This window comes from Pan troglodytes, chromosome 5, assembly GCF_028858775.2.
Source record: "Pan troglodytes isolate AG18354 chromosome 5, NHGRI_mPanTro3-v2.0_pri, whole genome shotgun sequence".
Lineage (NCBI taxonomy): Eukaryota > Metazoa > Chordata > Mammalia > Primates > Hominidae > Pan > Pan troglodytes.
In genome coordinates, this window is record NC_072403.2 from 83194244 (window position 1) to 83209189 (window position 14946).

At 38.2% G+C, this 14946-nt stretch overlaps 1 protein-coding gene across 4 annotated transcripts in view; it reads right to left on the minus strand.

The window, feature by feature from the left end:
• The window catches only part of LOC462815 (putative uncharacterized protein encoded by LINC00472), a 242395-nt gene that overhangs the window by 66010 nt on the left and 161439 nt on the right, over positions 1-14946 (minus strand). For 2 of the 4 annotated variants that reach the window (XM_054686016.2, XM_063813191.1), the window contains one exon: positions 1027-4911. The exons of the other annotated variants lie outside the window; for them this stretch is intronic. The gene's annotated coding sequence lies outside the window, so the exon portion shown is untranslated. Of the gene's footprint in view, positions 1-1026; positions 4912-14946 lie in introns of those variants that run through there. 4 annotated transcript variants of the gene reach the window in all.

Genomic DNA, 14946 nt, shown 5'->3' on the forward strand with positions numbered 1-14946 from the left:
TGACATTTTTGGGTTTTGGCTCATTATGATCACCATCTGGTCTCTCTCTGCCCTTAATCTTTTCCCTATTTTCTCCTGTTTCCTCCCACCAAAATGCTGTCACCAAACACATCTTTCTTTCCCACTGAACTACTGTCACTGCCACCTCCTGTATCATGCACTGTCCCAGAAGATATTGCGCTAAACCATAAGCAGTTTCTTCTTCAGCTTGTGCTTCCTTTGCTGTTTCTTCTTTGTCCTGCTTATAGCACCTTCCTGGCTCCATCTTCTCTTTCTTACTTTACAATACCGCTAATGCTCCTGTAACACAAACTACCACCAATATAAAATCTCATGTCATCTGTTTGCCCTTTAATAATCCTTGAAATGAATTCACTTATAAAAATCCTTTTAAACCTCAGCAATTATATTCATCTATCACTACCCAGAGCTCCTGAATATTTAAATTATATTATAATTAAGGTGCATTATTTTATTAATTGTATTAGTGAATAGTTCTATAGAACTGTAAGTAAATCATTAGACATAGTCCCTTAACCCCTTCTTCCTCAACCAAAAATATGATTAAATAATTTTATATATATGTGTACTTTCTCTAAATTCCTTTCAGAATGACATAACGTAATAAATTTAACAGGAGACGAAATCAGGATGGCAGAGGCAGTTAGAAAACTGGAAAAACAGCATCAATTTGGTAACTGATTACCTACTTTGTTGCTGAATAGAGGATGATAAGTAAAGAATCTAGTCTGAGAAGAACTAAGTTTGAATCTTTGGCATTATGTTCCCTCAAATGTGCAGGTATCAAAATGAATTATAATTGGGAATAGCTTCCAAATTTATTACTCAGTACGGAACATAGCAGGTATCAAATTGAATTGAAGAATAAAACTGAAAGAGATATCATAGGAAAATAAAGTGGCATATTGTAAAATTAAAAGACCCTGTTTTTCATATAAATTATTTAGCTGAAGCTGTATGACAGAGTGTGAAAGAAAATTGAAAAGTCTCTTTACCTTAGAAATGTTTGTATTCACTGACATGTTTCAACCTGGTAATAAATCAGCTTGGGAACCTTTTACATAAAGAGGTGTCACTATAAATTAGCTTTTACATTTTTGTCTTAAGTAGTATCATCATAAAATATTCAATCAAGACACTAGAACTGTCAAAGTAGGTGGGTAATTTGAGACCTGGTGTTAAAAAAAATCTAATTCTTTCATGTTAGGATTTTTTTTCTTGTATATAAATTTTGATCTGTGAAAATACCAGAACTGTCATGGTAACAATAGATAATTTGCTCATAAATTATAATTATCAGAAATGTTAGCAATCATGAATGCTAAGTAAGTACTTTGATCAGAAACTAACAAGAACAGACTAAATTGAAAGAAAACAGCCCACCAAAATGTTTGGCCCTATTTTGTTCTGCCACAAAAGGAAAATATTCTTATGCAGCCGTTTTTTTTGTTTGTTTGTTTTTTGTTTTTCAGTTTTTCTTAGGTTATCTATCTTTCCATCTATTTCTTAATTGTAAAACAAATTTTAACAATTACAATGATGATAATATGTTAGACTTCACATATAAGATTGAATGGGATCTTTTCCATACCCATATTAGGCAAGGAGACCAGGAAACACATAAAGAAACTAAAGCCTACACAGGTCACTGGGTGTCATGGCTTCTCACACTTCAGCAGACAGCAAGAGCTCATCTTCTTGGCTATTTCCCAAGAATACCATCTTGCTTACTTCTCCTTGCAGAAGGAGCATGTTCTCATTTTCACTGGCTCTTTGACTCACAGGCTGCACGAGTTAACTGTTGCATGCCTCAGGATGTTTCTGCCCTGGTGACTGGTTTAGCTATGCATTTCTGACTTTGATCTCTGACTTCACTTTTTGCTGTCTGCCTCCATCCAACCATTAAGGTCCTGAGAGCTACTTCCTGCCACCTCCCCCAACCCCTTAAGTCCATTTGAGCAAGGCTAGTTCTGTCTAGCCTCCCGCCAAGAGAGGGAGAGCCCAGCCCAGGAGCAATAAAGCCCAGATGATAATTCAAATGAAAGCACTTTTGGAAAATGTCATTCCAATGTTTTTGAAAATGGCAACCATTAGAAATTCTTGACTATTATCAGTTATTACTAGGCTGGTGACCTTGATCAAAAAAACACAATTATTATGAAGGCAGATCTGTGAATTTCTCTTACTTTTTAAAACTGAAGTAATAAATTCCCCAGGTATAGACTTCAAACAGCATCTGTTGACTTAATTAGAGGGGAAATGCTTCAAGGATGAATTCTTTTCCTACTCTGTTAACTTTTCAACAGATGATACATCTGAAACAATAGGCTGGGAGCAGGTGTGTGATGGCCTGAGTCTTAGCTTGCATTTGGCAAAACTCTGACTACTGAGTGAAGCCATTAGCAATGTTGTCAGTGAGATTGATGATGTTATGCATTTTGAAATTGTCCTTGACAAATTATATAAAATGTACAATTCTTCTCCAAAGACATATCATGAATTGTAGCAAAATGTAACACATATTACACCATTTCTCAGGGGTGAGGATTTTATTAGCTCAATGAGGCACACTCAGATTGAGTTGAAAAAGGTCTCTGAAATAATTCTACTATAATGTGTCATTGTAAGCAGTTCAGAGTCGACTGAGAAGAGATGCTTGAATGAGCTGAGAGGGGGCTATTTAAACAACATCATGAACCTCTCCTGTCATTAGATTCCTCCTTCCATATTAGATGGGGACCTGGTATGATGGAGGGGGTGGGTCTTGCAAAGACAGACTGCAAAGATGTGAGAAGACCATGGATAATAAACCTGAATCCAGTGTGCCAGTCAAATGTGTTGCCCTGAGCTTCTTCTTAAACTAAATGCATTTGCCCTGTGCATAGGAAGAAACATCTGCATAGATGGATTGGGGCAAGTTCATCACCTCCAATAATTGATAATTTAAAATATTATCTTATATTAGAACAGAGGTATTATGAGATACAATTTAAAAGTCATAAGATTTTTAAAAAGAAGAATAAGAATGTAAAGAAATCTGTTTGCATTGGTTAGCCACCCTCCAGTTATGGGTACACGTCTAGCTGCCTCTGACTTAAACATATTCATATGGACATGCTTATTTTGGATCAGAAAGTGGGTATCTAAGGATGGAGTCAGAATGGACAGGCAGAAGTACCACTTTAGGAAGCTTGAAGCATCTCCAGAGACCAAGGCTGAAATCCACACAAGGCTGAATAGATATGCTAGATCCCTTCATCATTCCCTCCTTGCTTCTCTTCTTTTCGTAGAACTAAAGCACAGAATCATTGAGTTTCAAGATTCAGAGAGTTTTTTTTTTAGAACCATCAAGTCTAATCTTATATGAAAATTGCACAAGAGTCTTAAGAAGTGGTTTTCAAGCGTCTTTTGGCATACTTTCAATGACAGGAAACACACCATTTCGTAAGACAGCTCTTTCTACCTTTCAAGAATGTGAATTGTTTAGGAAATGTGAGCTTGGTATGAGGACTCGTTTCTGAAGTCAAATTGTAAGAAGGAAAATTGGCCTTAGAAATCCACTTATCCTAACTTCTTATTCAGTGCTCTTTTCATGAATCTGTAGTAGATATTCTTGCTTCTAAAGTGGTCTAAAGAAAACTGGGTTGGCAAAACTCTGGAAGGGAAGTCCCAACCCAAGCCAGGGGAAAAATAGCAAATGACATCACAGGAAGTTATGAAATCTAATTCAGTGGAGAAATATGCAGAGCTATTGACCATCTCCTAAGACTGGGACAGGAAATTCTTACTCCACTTTTGGGTTGCAGAGCTTGTTTACTGAAGAATATTTCCTCCTTTGTTATTCCCTTTGGACCAGCTTGCAGATTACTCAAAGATACTCCATTGCCTCGGCCTGGGGGAAATAAAAATCTATTGTCCTATTAAATAAAATTAAAGGATGCACCAAAAAAATCATAATGATTCTAGAATTACTCTCAATTCTAGAGAGTCAACTGCATGTCACTTTCAAAATCATCCTAGGGCATTATCTCAAAGTGATAAAAACATTTCACTTTTAATTAAGCAATTGATTCTTCTCCCTTTGCAAGTGCAGAACTTATGTAAAGATTTTATTGGTACTCTACACATTCTTTTCACAGTATCTACCACTTTAGTGTATCATCACTACTCCCATTTAATGCCCTATTAACTGAAATCTTGAAAAGGATATAGGGCATATGAAAGCCAACCTTATTTAGGGATCTATAGCTTGACATTCAGTTCCTGCTCATCAGCCCCTAAAGTGAAGTTTTATAGTGGATGTGCTCCATTTCAACAGAGTGCATGAAATTCTCGGTCAAAACTCTTATTACAGAGACCTAGAAGGAAAATAATCCTACTCATGCAACAGCAGAGGAAAGAAACCCTAGTGATCTACACCTTCTTTTTAAAACCTGGCTGGACAATCAAGGATAAAGAGAAATGTGAGAACTGTCAGCAGCATTCAAAAGAATAAGCAAGGTCAAAATACAGAAAAACTGATCTGAGAAACTAGAAATAATAATCTGAGCCACAAACTGTTCAAAGTTTACATATAATAAGTTCAATCATTAGAACACCCTTATGAGGTAGGTACTATGTTACTTTATTTTACAGATGAAGGAACTAAGGCACAGCCTCTCCTGCCCCCAGGCTTAACCTCATGGTGCAGGAAACCATCTGTAGGGTCTGTAGTTTCCCCATCTCCTCCCAGCCAAACCCCCGGTCATCTTGGCTTGAGTGGTTCCAGAGGCTCCACCAGGAAACATAGTTGCCCTCCTGACTGTCTTGGCACAGAATGTTGGTTGTTTTCATCTTTCAGGTAGAATTTAACCTTTTCAGCTTCAAACTGGAACCAGAGAGCTATTCAAGCTAAGAAAACAAAGTTCATATGTACAGCAGTAAAAATTAAAAATCAAGTTGTTAACATAGAGTCATCTCTACAACAACAACAACAAAACTTCAGAATTTGGCAGTGTGCTGAAAGAATTGGAAAATAAATTGATTATCAGCAGGAAAATAGAGCAAAAACCCAATAACAGTTGTTCAAAATATATAACATTGTAAAGTGACTTTAGCATCAGTTGTAAAGTGTGACACCTACACCTGATTTTGTTGCAAAGCTCAGAGAAATGAACGTAAGCAATTAAAAATACAGTAAACATTTTTAAGAAAGAACAGAGGTTGATTACATGAAAACCTTAATAAAGACAAGAAAATAGCCAAAAATTAGTTGAATACTGTATCAAGGAAAATTGACATATGGGCTTTGGGTCACTAGAAACATGGAGAACTTTCAGAGGAATGTTAAGCAAAGTTCCTGTAGACAGAATACAACAAAGTAGTCTTCCAGGAGAAATGGTAGATTTTGCAAAATTCTTTCAGTAAACAGGAGGATGTCAAGGGTGCTGGATGATTGTGATCACCAGAACTTTGTAAAAATGAGAAACAAACATAAAAAGAAGACAAGATATATAGGGAAAGTTTTGCAACACCATCCTGGAAGAGCACAGGATAAAGTGCAACAGTATGAAAGATACATTAAAAATTTCTGACTCTAGGAGAAAGGGAAAAAATCTATTCAAAATTGGAAAACTAAAAAACAGCAAACAGGGAGAATACTTTCAAGTTAAAGGGAAAGATGAAGGATAAGCCAGTCCTTCCTCATAGTAAACAAGAATGTAATCACAAGCAAAAAGAGGAGCAAAAAAACCAAATTGGTGACTGAAGCTTAGAAAAAACAGAAAAATATTTAAGTGTCAATTAAATATGCTTATATTTTAAGGAAGCTAAAAGAGGAAGAAGAGAAAGAGACAAAGTGGCAAAAAACCCATCAATGTCAATGTAAACTAAAATTACTACCTGAAAGTAATACCCAGCAGAAGTAAAAACAGGAAGAATTTTTGAGGCTTGAAAAGGAAATAAAGGAAAAGGCAAAAAAAAAAAAAAAAAAAAAAAGGAAATCTGTGGCTGATGAAATCTCCAGGTTTCAAGAAAGAGACTGATATAAACTTGAATTGAAAATTATAGATGAACAGGCAAAGGAAGGTGAAAAGACAGAATAACAAAAAGACTATCACAATTAAAAGATTGAAAATCATCAATATGAGATCCCTGCAGGCTTTCTAAGTTTACCAAAGGTTGGAAAGAATTAGACCGAAAATATTAGACCAACAAGTTCTGGGTCATTTCTACATGACCCACACAGGGAGGGCTATTGCTATCTGGAGACGAGTAAAGAGAAAGATATGAGATAATGAAATTGGTATTTACGTGATGAGAATGTTAACATATTCAATTATTCTGGCAGATATAGTGACTAATTGTGTCCTTTAAATATCACTAAACTAGTCAGATTGATTATTAATTGTGCTGTAATGTGAATTGACAGTTCCATGCTGGCATTGTCATCAGTATTTCCTGTTTACGCTGAAGAGGTATTTAATGCATGTGTTGGTTTATTACCAACATAAAAGTTACTTAAATAAGTTTATGTACATACACTAGTTCATTTAAATGCTCAGAACATTTCGAAAGTATTTTGTTTTTGTCATGGCACAGAAAAACAAATTGGGACAATCATAGAGTGACAATTTTTAAACCAAAAATTTTACAACTTTCAGAAAGTAGAGGTAAGCTAGCTTGAGAAATAAAAATGTAAAGGTTTTTTTTTTTAGTTACAAATCAGTATCTTTTCTAAGTTTAACAAATTGGTAGTTTTAAATTTTTGTGTAATAGGTATTTTATATCTGTTTGAAACACACAACCAAAAAAAACAAAAGAAAAACAAAAAGAAAAGAAACTGTAGGGGAGAAAAATACCTTTTCCTTCTACCCATCTTAGGTTTATTGGTTGGGCCTCTGTAACAAAAGACAGAGTAACAAGAGAAGAGCACATCTATTTATTTCATATAAGTTTTATGTAACACAGGAGCCTTCATTAGGAAATGAAGACCTGAAGAAAGCGTTCAAATGTGAAATGGGAGTGGTTTTTACAGCAGGTTTGAAGAAGTGTGGACAGTTGTGCAGAAATACTATAAGGCAGAGTATGAGGTAAGTGTAGTAAACTGGTGGAAACTTGGCAAGGCCTGTTTGTTCAGATGCCACTGTGTTCATCTTTGAAGACAGGATGTTCCTTCCTCCCAGGTATAGGGAGGGTACCTCTCACATCAGAGTTTTAGGACCTGCTTCAGAAGGTCAGAAAATTCCTTCCAGGTTAGACAGACCTTTCTGCTGCTCCTGCCATTTTCTTAATCATTATGCCAAGATGTCATCTTTTGGAGTACTGTGTCCTGAACTCCATCAAAACTAAGGCACAGACAAGTTGCCCAAGGTTGTAAATCCACAGCAGAGCTGAGAATCAAATCCAGGTTGTCTGGCTTTAGCGTCCATCCTCTTAATCACTAGGCAGGCTGCCTCCTAATAGAAGAAAACGTTTAAAATCTAACTAATGTTCTCATGGATATTTGAGAAAGTATCATGACCTTAAATCAAGAATAGGATACTCAAGAAAGGAATAAATAGAGATCAAGAAAGAGCTCTTGGAGCTTAAAAATGGGAATGAGCAAAATAAAACAATTAAAGTGCCAGAAGACAATTTCCCAGATCTGCCAAAATAGTAGTTGCATGGGATTCAGTTTATGAACCACCCCAGATCCGCAGTGACTGAATCTAGCAGTGACAGCTGCTGTTCCCATGGTGATGAAGTCAGGTCACTGCTTCTGCCGCTGCTGCTGAAAGGGGCCTGCTGTGGCAGCTGCCTTTGGTCCCTCGTGTCACCTAAGGACATGACCTGACAATATCTTGCCTCCTGCCCCTGCAGGATCTCTTGCTTTCTACCCTGGGGACTCATTGTTGCTGAGGACTCTCTTGACACCAATAACTATGCAACCTGTAAGTGTACAGGAATTATTCCATGGTGCAATCTTTGCCCAGAAGGAGATGGGACTGGGCAAATCACACTTTCTTCTTTTTAGAAGGACTGTGTGGAGAAGCATATCTTTAAACTTCCTTTCTGAAGCTGCCTTGTCCACTCAGCAGTCGTCAGCTTTTCACAAAGCTGTGGCCTCAGTATTTTTCTCCCTCTTTCAGTGCCTCACTCTGATTTTCTCTCATTCCTGCTTCTTGGTTATTAAACTCCCTAATAATAAATTTTTACCTCAGATGCTGCTTGCTAGGACACCTAGCCTAAGACAACAGTCTTCAGATGAGAAGGGTCCACCAGGTATCTGGAAAATGAATGAAAAGACCATTCCCTAGACAAAGCAGCATGAAGTTTCAAAGCACCAATAAAGAAAAGATGATAAGAGCTTCAATATTGAAAAATAATATATTAATGGCAAAGGAACAAGAATCAGTCTGGGATCAGCAACCGTGAAGGCTAGAAGACAGGGGAGCAGGACCTTCAAAGTTTGTAATCAGCAAAACTCACAGCAAAGGGTGAAAGCAAAACAAAACAAAACAAATTCAGACATGCTGAACATCAGATCATTTGTCCCACACATATCCTTTTTTAAGAAATTACCTGAGTGTACTCCAGGAAAAGAAGGGTATATCCAAGAAAAAGAAAGACAGATTCAGGAGATAGGGATTTCAACCTGAAAGGGAACTTCCTGGATAACAGACATGCAGAAGACTAAAGACAAAGACTGTCAGATTGGCCAAGAGAATAGAGGGCTGTGGAGAAAAGGAACTTCATGGAATACTATGACATACAGTCTGAAAATATGAAGATTATCAGGGCAAATCATGCAAGAACTAGAGAAAGGTAATTAGAGGTTTCAGGCAAAAGTATATAAGAAAGTCATTATTTAAAAATGATGAAATGATAATGGTGCATAACTTTAAATAATTGGGGCGTATAAAAGAAGGTAATCCATTTGATCTTGATGCTTGGAATTGTTCAACAGTTGCCAAGGGGTCATAAAATTAGATAAGGAAGTGTAGTTCCAGCCCATTATTTGGCTCAACAATAAACAGTGCTTACAATGTAATAGCAATATAAATACTGCTTATATTTAATAGCAATAGTGATGCTGTTTGTTGGTTTCTGTCTTTTAGCATGAATTTCTACATTAAGCAAAAGAGCTTTGGTTATAGAAGAAGGGTAAAAGTAACTGCAAAGCCCAAGTTACAGTGTCAGGTTCGAATCAGCCTAGTTGTGCTGACTCTGATTGGGTTGGGGGTTGGGGAGCTCTTCACAATGACTCAATGGCCAGTTAAATGCTTTTGGATTATGGCAAGACTCTCACACACCAACAACCATGCAAATATGTTCAACACACACAGGCAGTCATAAGAGAGACAGGAATGAACCATGATGAGTAGCTGACTGATGAACCAGGCAGGTCCAGATTTCCCTGGACATGCAACCAACAGGGCTGGGGGTGGGGCTGGGGGTGGGGTGGTTGTCTCTTTTCTGGCAGAGCTTCTCGAGGCCACTGCAGATGGGAAGAAGCCCTCAGAGTTCTTGTAGGCAGAGCTTCCACAGATGTCTCAGCCGTAGTCAGTTTCTTTGCTGTTTTTATGACCCTCTGCCGGAGTGTGGTGGTCATTACCTCAGCCACCTCTTGGCTTCACTTTCTTGTAGGGTCTCTAGGTGCCTGGCCACAGCAGGTGCTATCTTATCACCTCAGTCCACCATACCCATGCTTATCACTTTGAGGGGCCAGCAGTTTCACAAGTGAGCTGAGTTACTTGTCATAAGTGACTCCATTTTGGACATTTAGGATCACAAAATATTATGTATCCCAAGTGTAGCTGATATAAGATAGGAGGTGGAAAGGCAAGGAAGACAAGACTGTTCACTGTTTGCTTTCTGCCAGTCAAGACACAGGATGAGGAGTTAAATACTTTTGAAAGTTGATGGGGAAAAATCCGGAGATTTAATTTTTATTATTTAAAGTTACAAGGATAACTGACATAAAAATGATATAAATTATAAATACTAGAAGGGGAAGAGGGAAAGAAGAGGATGAGTTGTGTTTTGTGAGCTACACTCCCACCTTTCAAAGTCAGTGGACATTGTCTAAATGTGAAACATCTTGAAATGGAAGCATAAGCATACTACCTAGAGTTCTGGAGATAACAGAATTAAGGACAGCAATGGCCAAAAGAGGGCACTTCCGGTGTGTGGGGCTATGTATGAGTAAGGAAGAGGGCACAAAATTTTTCTCATAAACTTTCTGAATATTTTGATTTTTTACTTGACCATGTTTCGTTTTTATAGACATAAATACTAAATTATTTAAAAAGCTATCAGCATATATTGATAGATGGCAAATTAAGCCACAAGGATGGACTGAAGTCCTTTGAGATAGAGTACAGTGAAGAGTAAAGAGGGATACCTAGGATAGTCTCCCAAGGCATTTCAAAACTGAAAGAAAGATGAGGCAGTAAAATCACAGAAAAGGCACAAAAAGGAAGGTTAGAGTAAAATGGGAAAGTGTGACAAGGAAACCAGAAGAGGATGTCCTCAGCTATCTCCCAAGGCTGCAGGAGGGAGGGAGAGATTGAAGACCAGAGGAGGTGAGCAGGCTGGCTCCAGACACCATCAGAGGTGTTCCCCGCAGAGGACACAGCCGCATCTGCAGCAGGCAGAAGGAGCGGCAGTTCTGTAGTTACAGTTAGGTGTGCGGCCACCAGGAATTTAGAAGTTCCTGCCCGAAAGCTCTTCATTTGTATTAAAGAAGAAGCCTGTGTCTGCAGAAAGAGAACAAATAAGTGGACTAGGACTTTGTTTGTTGTGTAATAGTTTTGCAGCACTCAGCAGGGCAGAGAGGCAAGGCAGGCAGAGAGCTGGATTCATCCAAGATTGGGTTTTGGCCAGGTGGGTGCAAAAGGTGAATAGGTATTTCTAGGAGCACAAGAAGGGGAAGGCAGAGGTGGGCCAATTAGCAAAAGGCTAATTTGTCAAGGCCTACTTCTGTATATAGTGAAAATAATTTCCATTATGTAATAAACAAACTTTTTAAAAAAATGCAAAGCAGCCAAGAGGATTGCGTGGTAGAGTTCAAACAACAAGAACCACACAGATAATGTTTATATTCGAGATTTATGAACCTAAGGCAGGCTAGAGGAGAATCCCGAATGCCCCCTGCTAAAGCTGAGGCAATTGAGAGTTCCAGGATGTAGGGATGATTTCCTACCCAAACTCAGTCACAGTAGACAGTAGAGAAGCATCCTAGAGAAATCAGGCCAGACATGAAACACTTGGTGAAAACACCTCATGTTTAGATGCCACTGAGGACTGAGAAACATGTGATTACAAACTGCTATGACATGATTCCATGGTGATGGGAAGGGTGCATGAGCATGTGGATTATTCTGGAAAAGAGCTTGAGATCCCTAGAGTCAGCCAACTGGACAATGTGCCTCCCTAGCCTCAGCTCTGCTCGGTGGCTCAGGTTTCTCCTAGAGGCACAGTGGAAACTTGATGCTGACGCTGGCTCAGGAAGAGAGCCCAGCCAGGTGATGGCCAAATATGGTCCAAAGTCACTACCATTTTGCAATTACTCCAAGAGCTGCTTCTGACTCAGGTCCCTTAAGAAGGTCTGGCAGTCAGTAAGTAGTCTGTGGCATGAAAAGAAAGAGCTACCCATACTGGGTATATTGGGGAATACAGGGCACTTCTGAAGGAGATTGTGATGTGTAGTGGCCATACACCACCCTACTGCCAAACACCCCATAAAATAAGACTTGACTGAAATCTATTTACTGTTAGAGACTAGGTCTGTCCTCTTCTCTTTGTTTGCTGTTGTTGCCTGCAAGCTCAGGAACAGCATTTAATGATACGCTGACACATGCTTTTTGTGCTAGAAGCTGAGAGAGGAAAAGTGGGGACTCTGAGTGACTTGGGTTGACAGAATCCCAGTGGACAGCATGTGACAGCTTCAACTTTGCTTCTCAGCTACTAGGATAATTGCTTCGTTATGTACTCTGTCCTTGCTCTTTTGCAATCCCAACAACAAACGGTTCCTTTGTGGTTTTTTTGTTGTTGTTGATTTGAACATTTGTTTAGGATTTGTACGTGCCACGCACTGTGCTAGATACCAGAGAGGAAAATTTTAATAAAGACAAGGGCCTTAGTCACGAAGGCTTAGGGTCTACTCACTTTTTTTCTAAACTGGTGAAGCACTTTATGTGCATCTCCCTTGAGATTTTTATCTCCCTTCACGCTAAGCTATAGTTATTTATTTACATATCATCTTTTGTCTTAGGCTTTTGGCCAGAATTTGCAAAATGGCTGTGGTGAATGCATTTGATATGTAGATGTATTTTTTTCTTCTCCCTCAAAACTTAAAAAAACTAGAATTAGTTACTGCTTATAAAATTTAGAAGTCTTTAATAAAAATGATTCTGGCTTCTCTTAAAATATTAAAACTGGGTGCAGATTCCCGCATTTGGAGCTAAGTAGAGGCTGGCCCTTTCAAACTGAGCATGAACTTTCTGGTATACTCCAGTTCCCAACTAATGGCTTTGCCCATCTATGATGCCCTTTTTTTTTTTTTTTTTTTTGAGACAGAGTCTCGCTCTGTCGCCCAGGCTGGAGGGCAGTGGTGCAATCTCGGCTCACTGCAAGCTCCGCCTCCTGGGTTCACGCCATTCTCCTGCCTCAGCCTCCCCAGCAGCTGGGACTACAGGCACATGCCGCCACGCCCGGCTAATTTTTGTATTTTTTAGTAGAGACGGGGTTTCTCTGTGTTAGCCAGGATGGTATCGATCTCCTGACCTCATGATCCGCCCGCCTTGGCCTCCCAAAGTGCTGGGATTACAGGCGTGAGCCACTGCGCCCGGCCGCCTCTGGAAATATTGAGACTGGTTAATTGAATATGATTGTAGATTAAGTGTGAATTAATAAGGAATTAGACTACTCCAAGTGGTGACTGGGAATACATGAGAAGGGAGGGATACACAGAGAGAGAGTATAAAGCAAGAATTTTCAAGATTTAGTGACAAATCTCAGGCATGGATCAACCGGAATAGTAGTTATGATCCTAAGTGGTCAGGGGAGTGATGGTGTTGATAGCAGGCATGATTGGCAGTGAGTCAGATGTCCTTTACCAGATGGTGCATACATCCCCAGCTACCTTGAGAGTTAACTGATAATGGCTCATAGTTGCCCCCTTCATGGCATCCTCTAGGGAGATAGCCATCCACAATCAATAACTAAGGAACATGCATATAAGAGGCAATCCTTCTTGTGTCAAGGTGGGATCAATTCAGTGGTACTATTTATGCTCCAGAGCTGCCCATGGGATCAGGCTGAAGCTGGACTCCAGCTGGGACTACAGCCTAATTTAGCTCCTTCCCCTGCCCTATCCTGCTTACCCTTCCACCTTTCACCTGAGAGCCCTCTCTCAATAAATCACGCACGCCAGAGTCTCAATAAATTGAGCACTTCTTGGAAATGCAGACTTAGTGTGTATAACAGAATGAGGTGGTTTAAAACTTGGGAAATAGCTAATGTTAGGAAGAGGAGATCTGGGAACTTCTCCCTGTAGGATTCCTTTTCTAATCATGATTTTATCTCTAGCTTGACAGCACAGGGCCTGGCATACACAAAATGTGCAGCAAATTTTATTTCATTTGTCAAACAAATTTGATTTGGAGTCCATTGAGTTTGAGGAAACAGGACATCTAGTATGAGACATGGAACATGGGCACAGGAAAGTGGTTGTGGCTGGAAATTTAGATCTTTTAAAGAGAAGGAAGCAATTGAAGAGAGAGATAGTAATTAGTGTCAAGTGCAAATAAAATCTTGATTCTTTTCAATGTAAAAGCAGCCAACATTTGTCTTTACCTCAGTTAAGTATGTAACTCCAATTACTCTATATCAATGAGTTACGATCCTTTAGTAATGTTTAGGCAAAATTCCAATGAATGAGTTTTGCTCACTGCTAGTAAGTAGGTCTAGTGGAAAAGAAGATTAACATTAGATTGGGAAAGTATTTATGGATTTTGTTTGTCTTCTATATTTCTATTGCCAAAAGATTGAGTGAGCCACTTGAGAATCTCTTAAAACAAAGAAATGTGCAGAATATATAAAATAATCAAGTATTTATTGTACTTAAAAGATTTATGTCTGTCTCTTTTCACTGAATTAATTATATTTTCTGAAAAAATAGAAATTGAAAAAAAAAAGTCACAAGCATTCAGGTGTCCCAAAGATAACATTTTTTATGTTTTCAAATACAAGGCTTCCACTATCCCCAGAAAAGTGGTTTTGAATGTTTTAAACCTTAGTTGTCTAATTTCATCCCATAAACTGTAATTATAGCTCTTTATAACATGCTAAATAATTCCTCCTAGTACTGGATGTTTATACCTTTCAAATATTTATAGGCTGTCATTATTCCTTACTCATCTCTTCACAAAGTTGCACATATTTTATTCCTATAATGTTTTTTCATAAATCAATTTCCTCAATACTAAACTGCTTTTCTTATTTCTCCATTCAATTTGTCTCCATCTTTTGATATAGTGCTAATCAAAGCAAATGAGATATTTCAGGCACAATTTATCCTAAGGTTGTTTGAGAGCATTAAAACTTTCTCATCGGGGTTAAAATTCCTCATTTATATATAGCTCAGAATAGTGCTGACTTTATTGGTATTTTTGTCACTTAACTTTGAAAATTCATAACTAATTTCCCATGTAATGGTATTCAAAAATATCTATGCCATTACTGTTTCTTCACTGATCAAGGATTATGTAGGAATTAAATGAGTTCAGAATATATTTCTGTAATTTGTTTCTTATATGCAATATTGAATCACATTTCCAGCTTCGTTATATCTATAAACAAAATTCTTATTTCCCCGTGTCCATCCAAATCAGTAATATCTGGAAACTTAAAAAATATTATTTTTACTCTAGATTGCTCAAAGAGATATTAAATTCTTGCAAC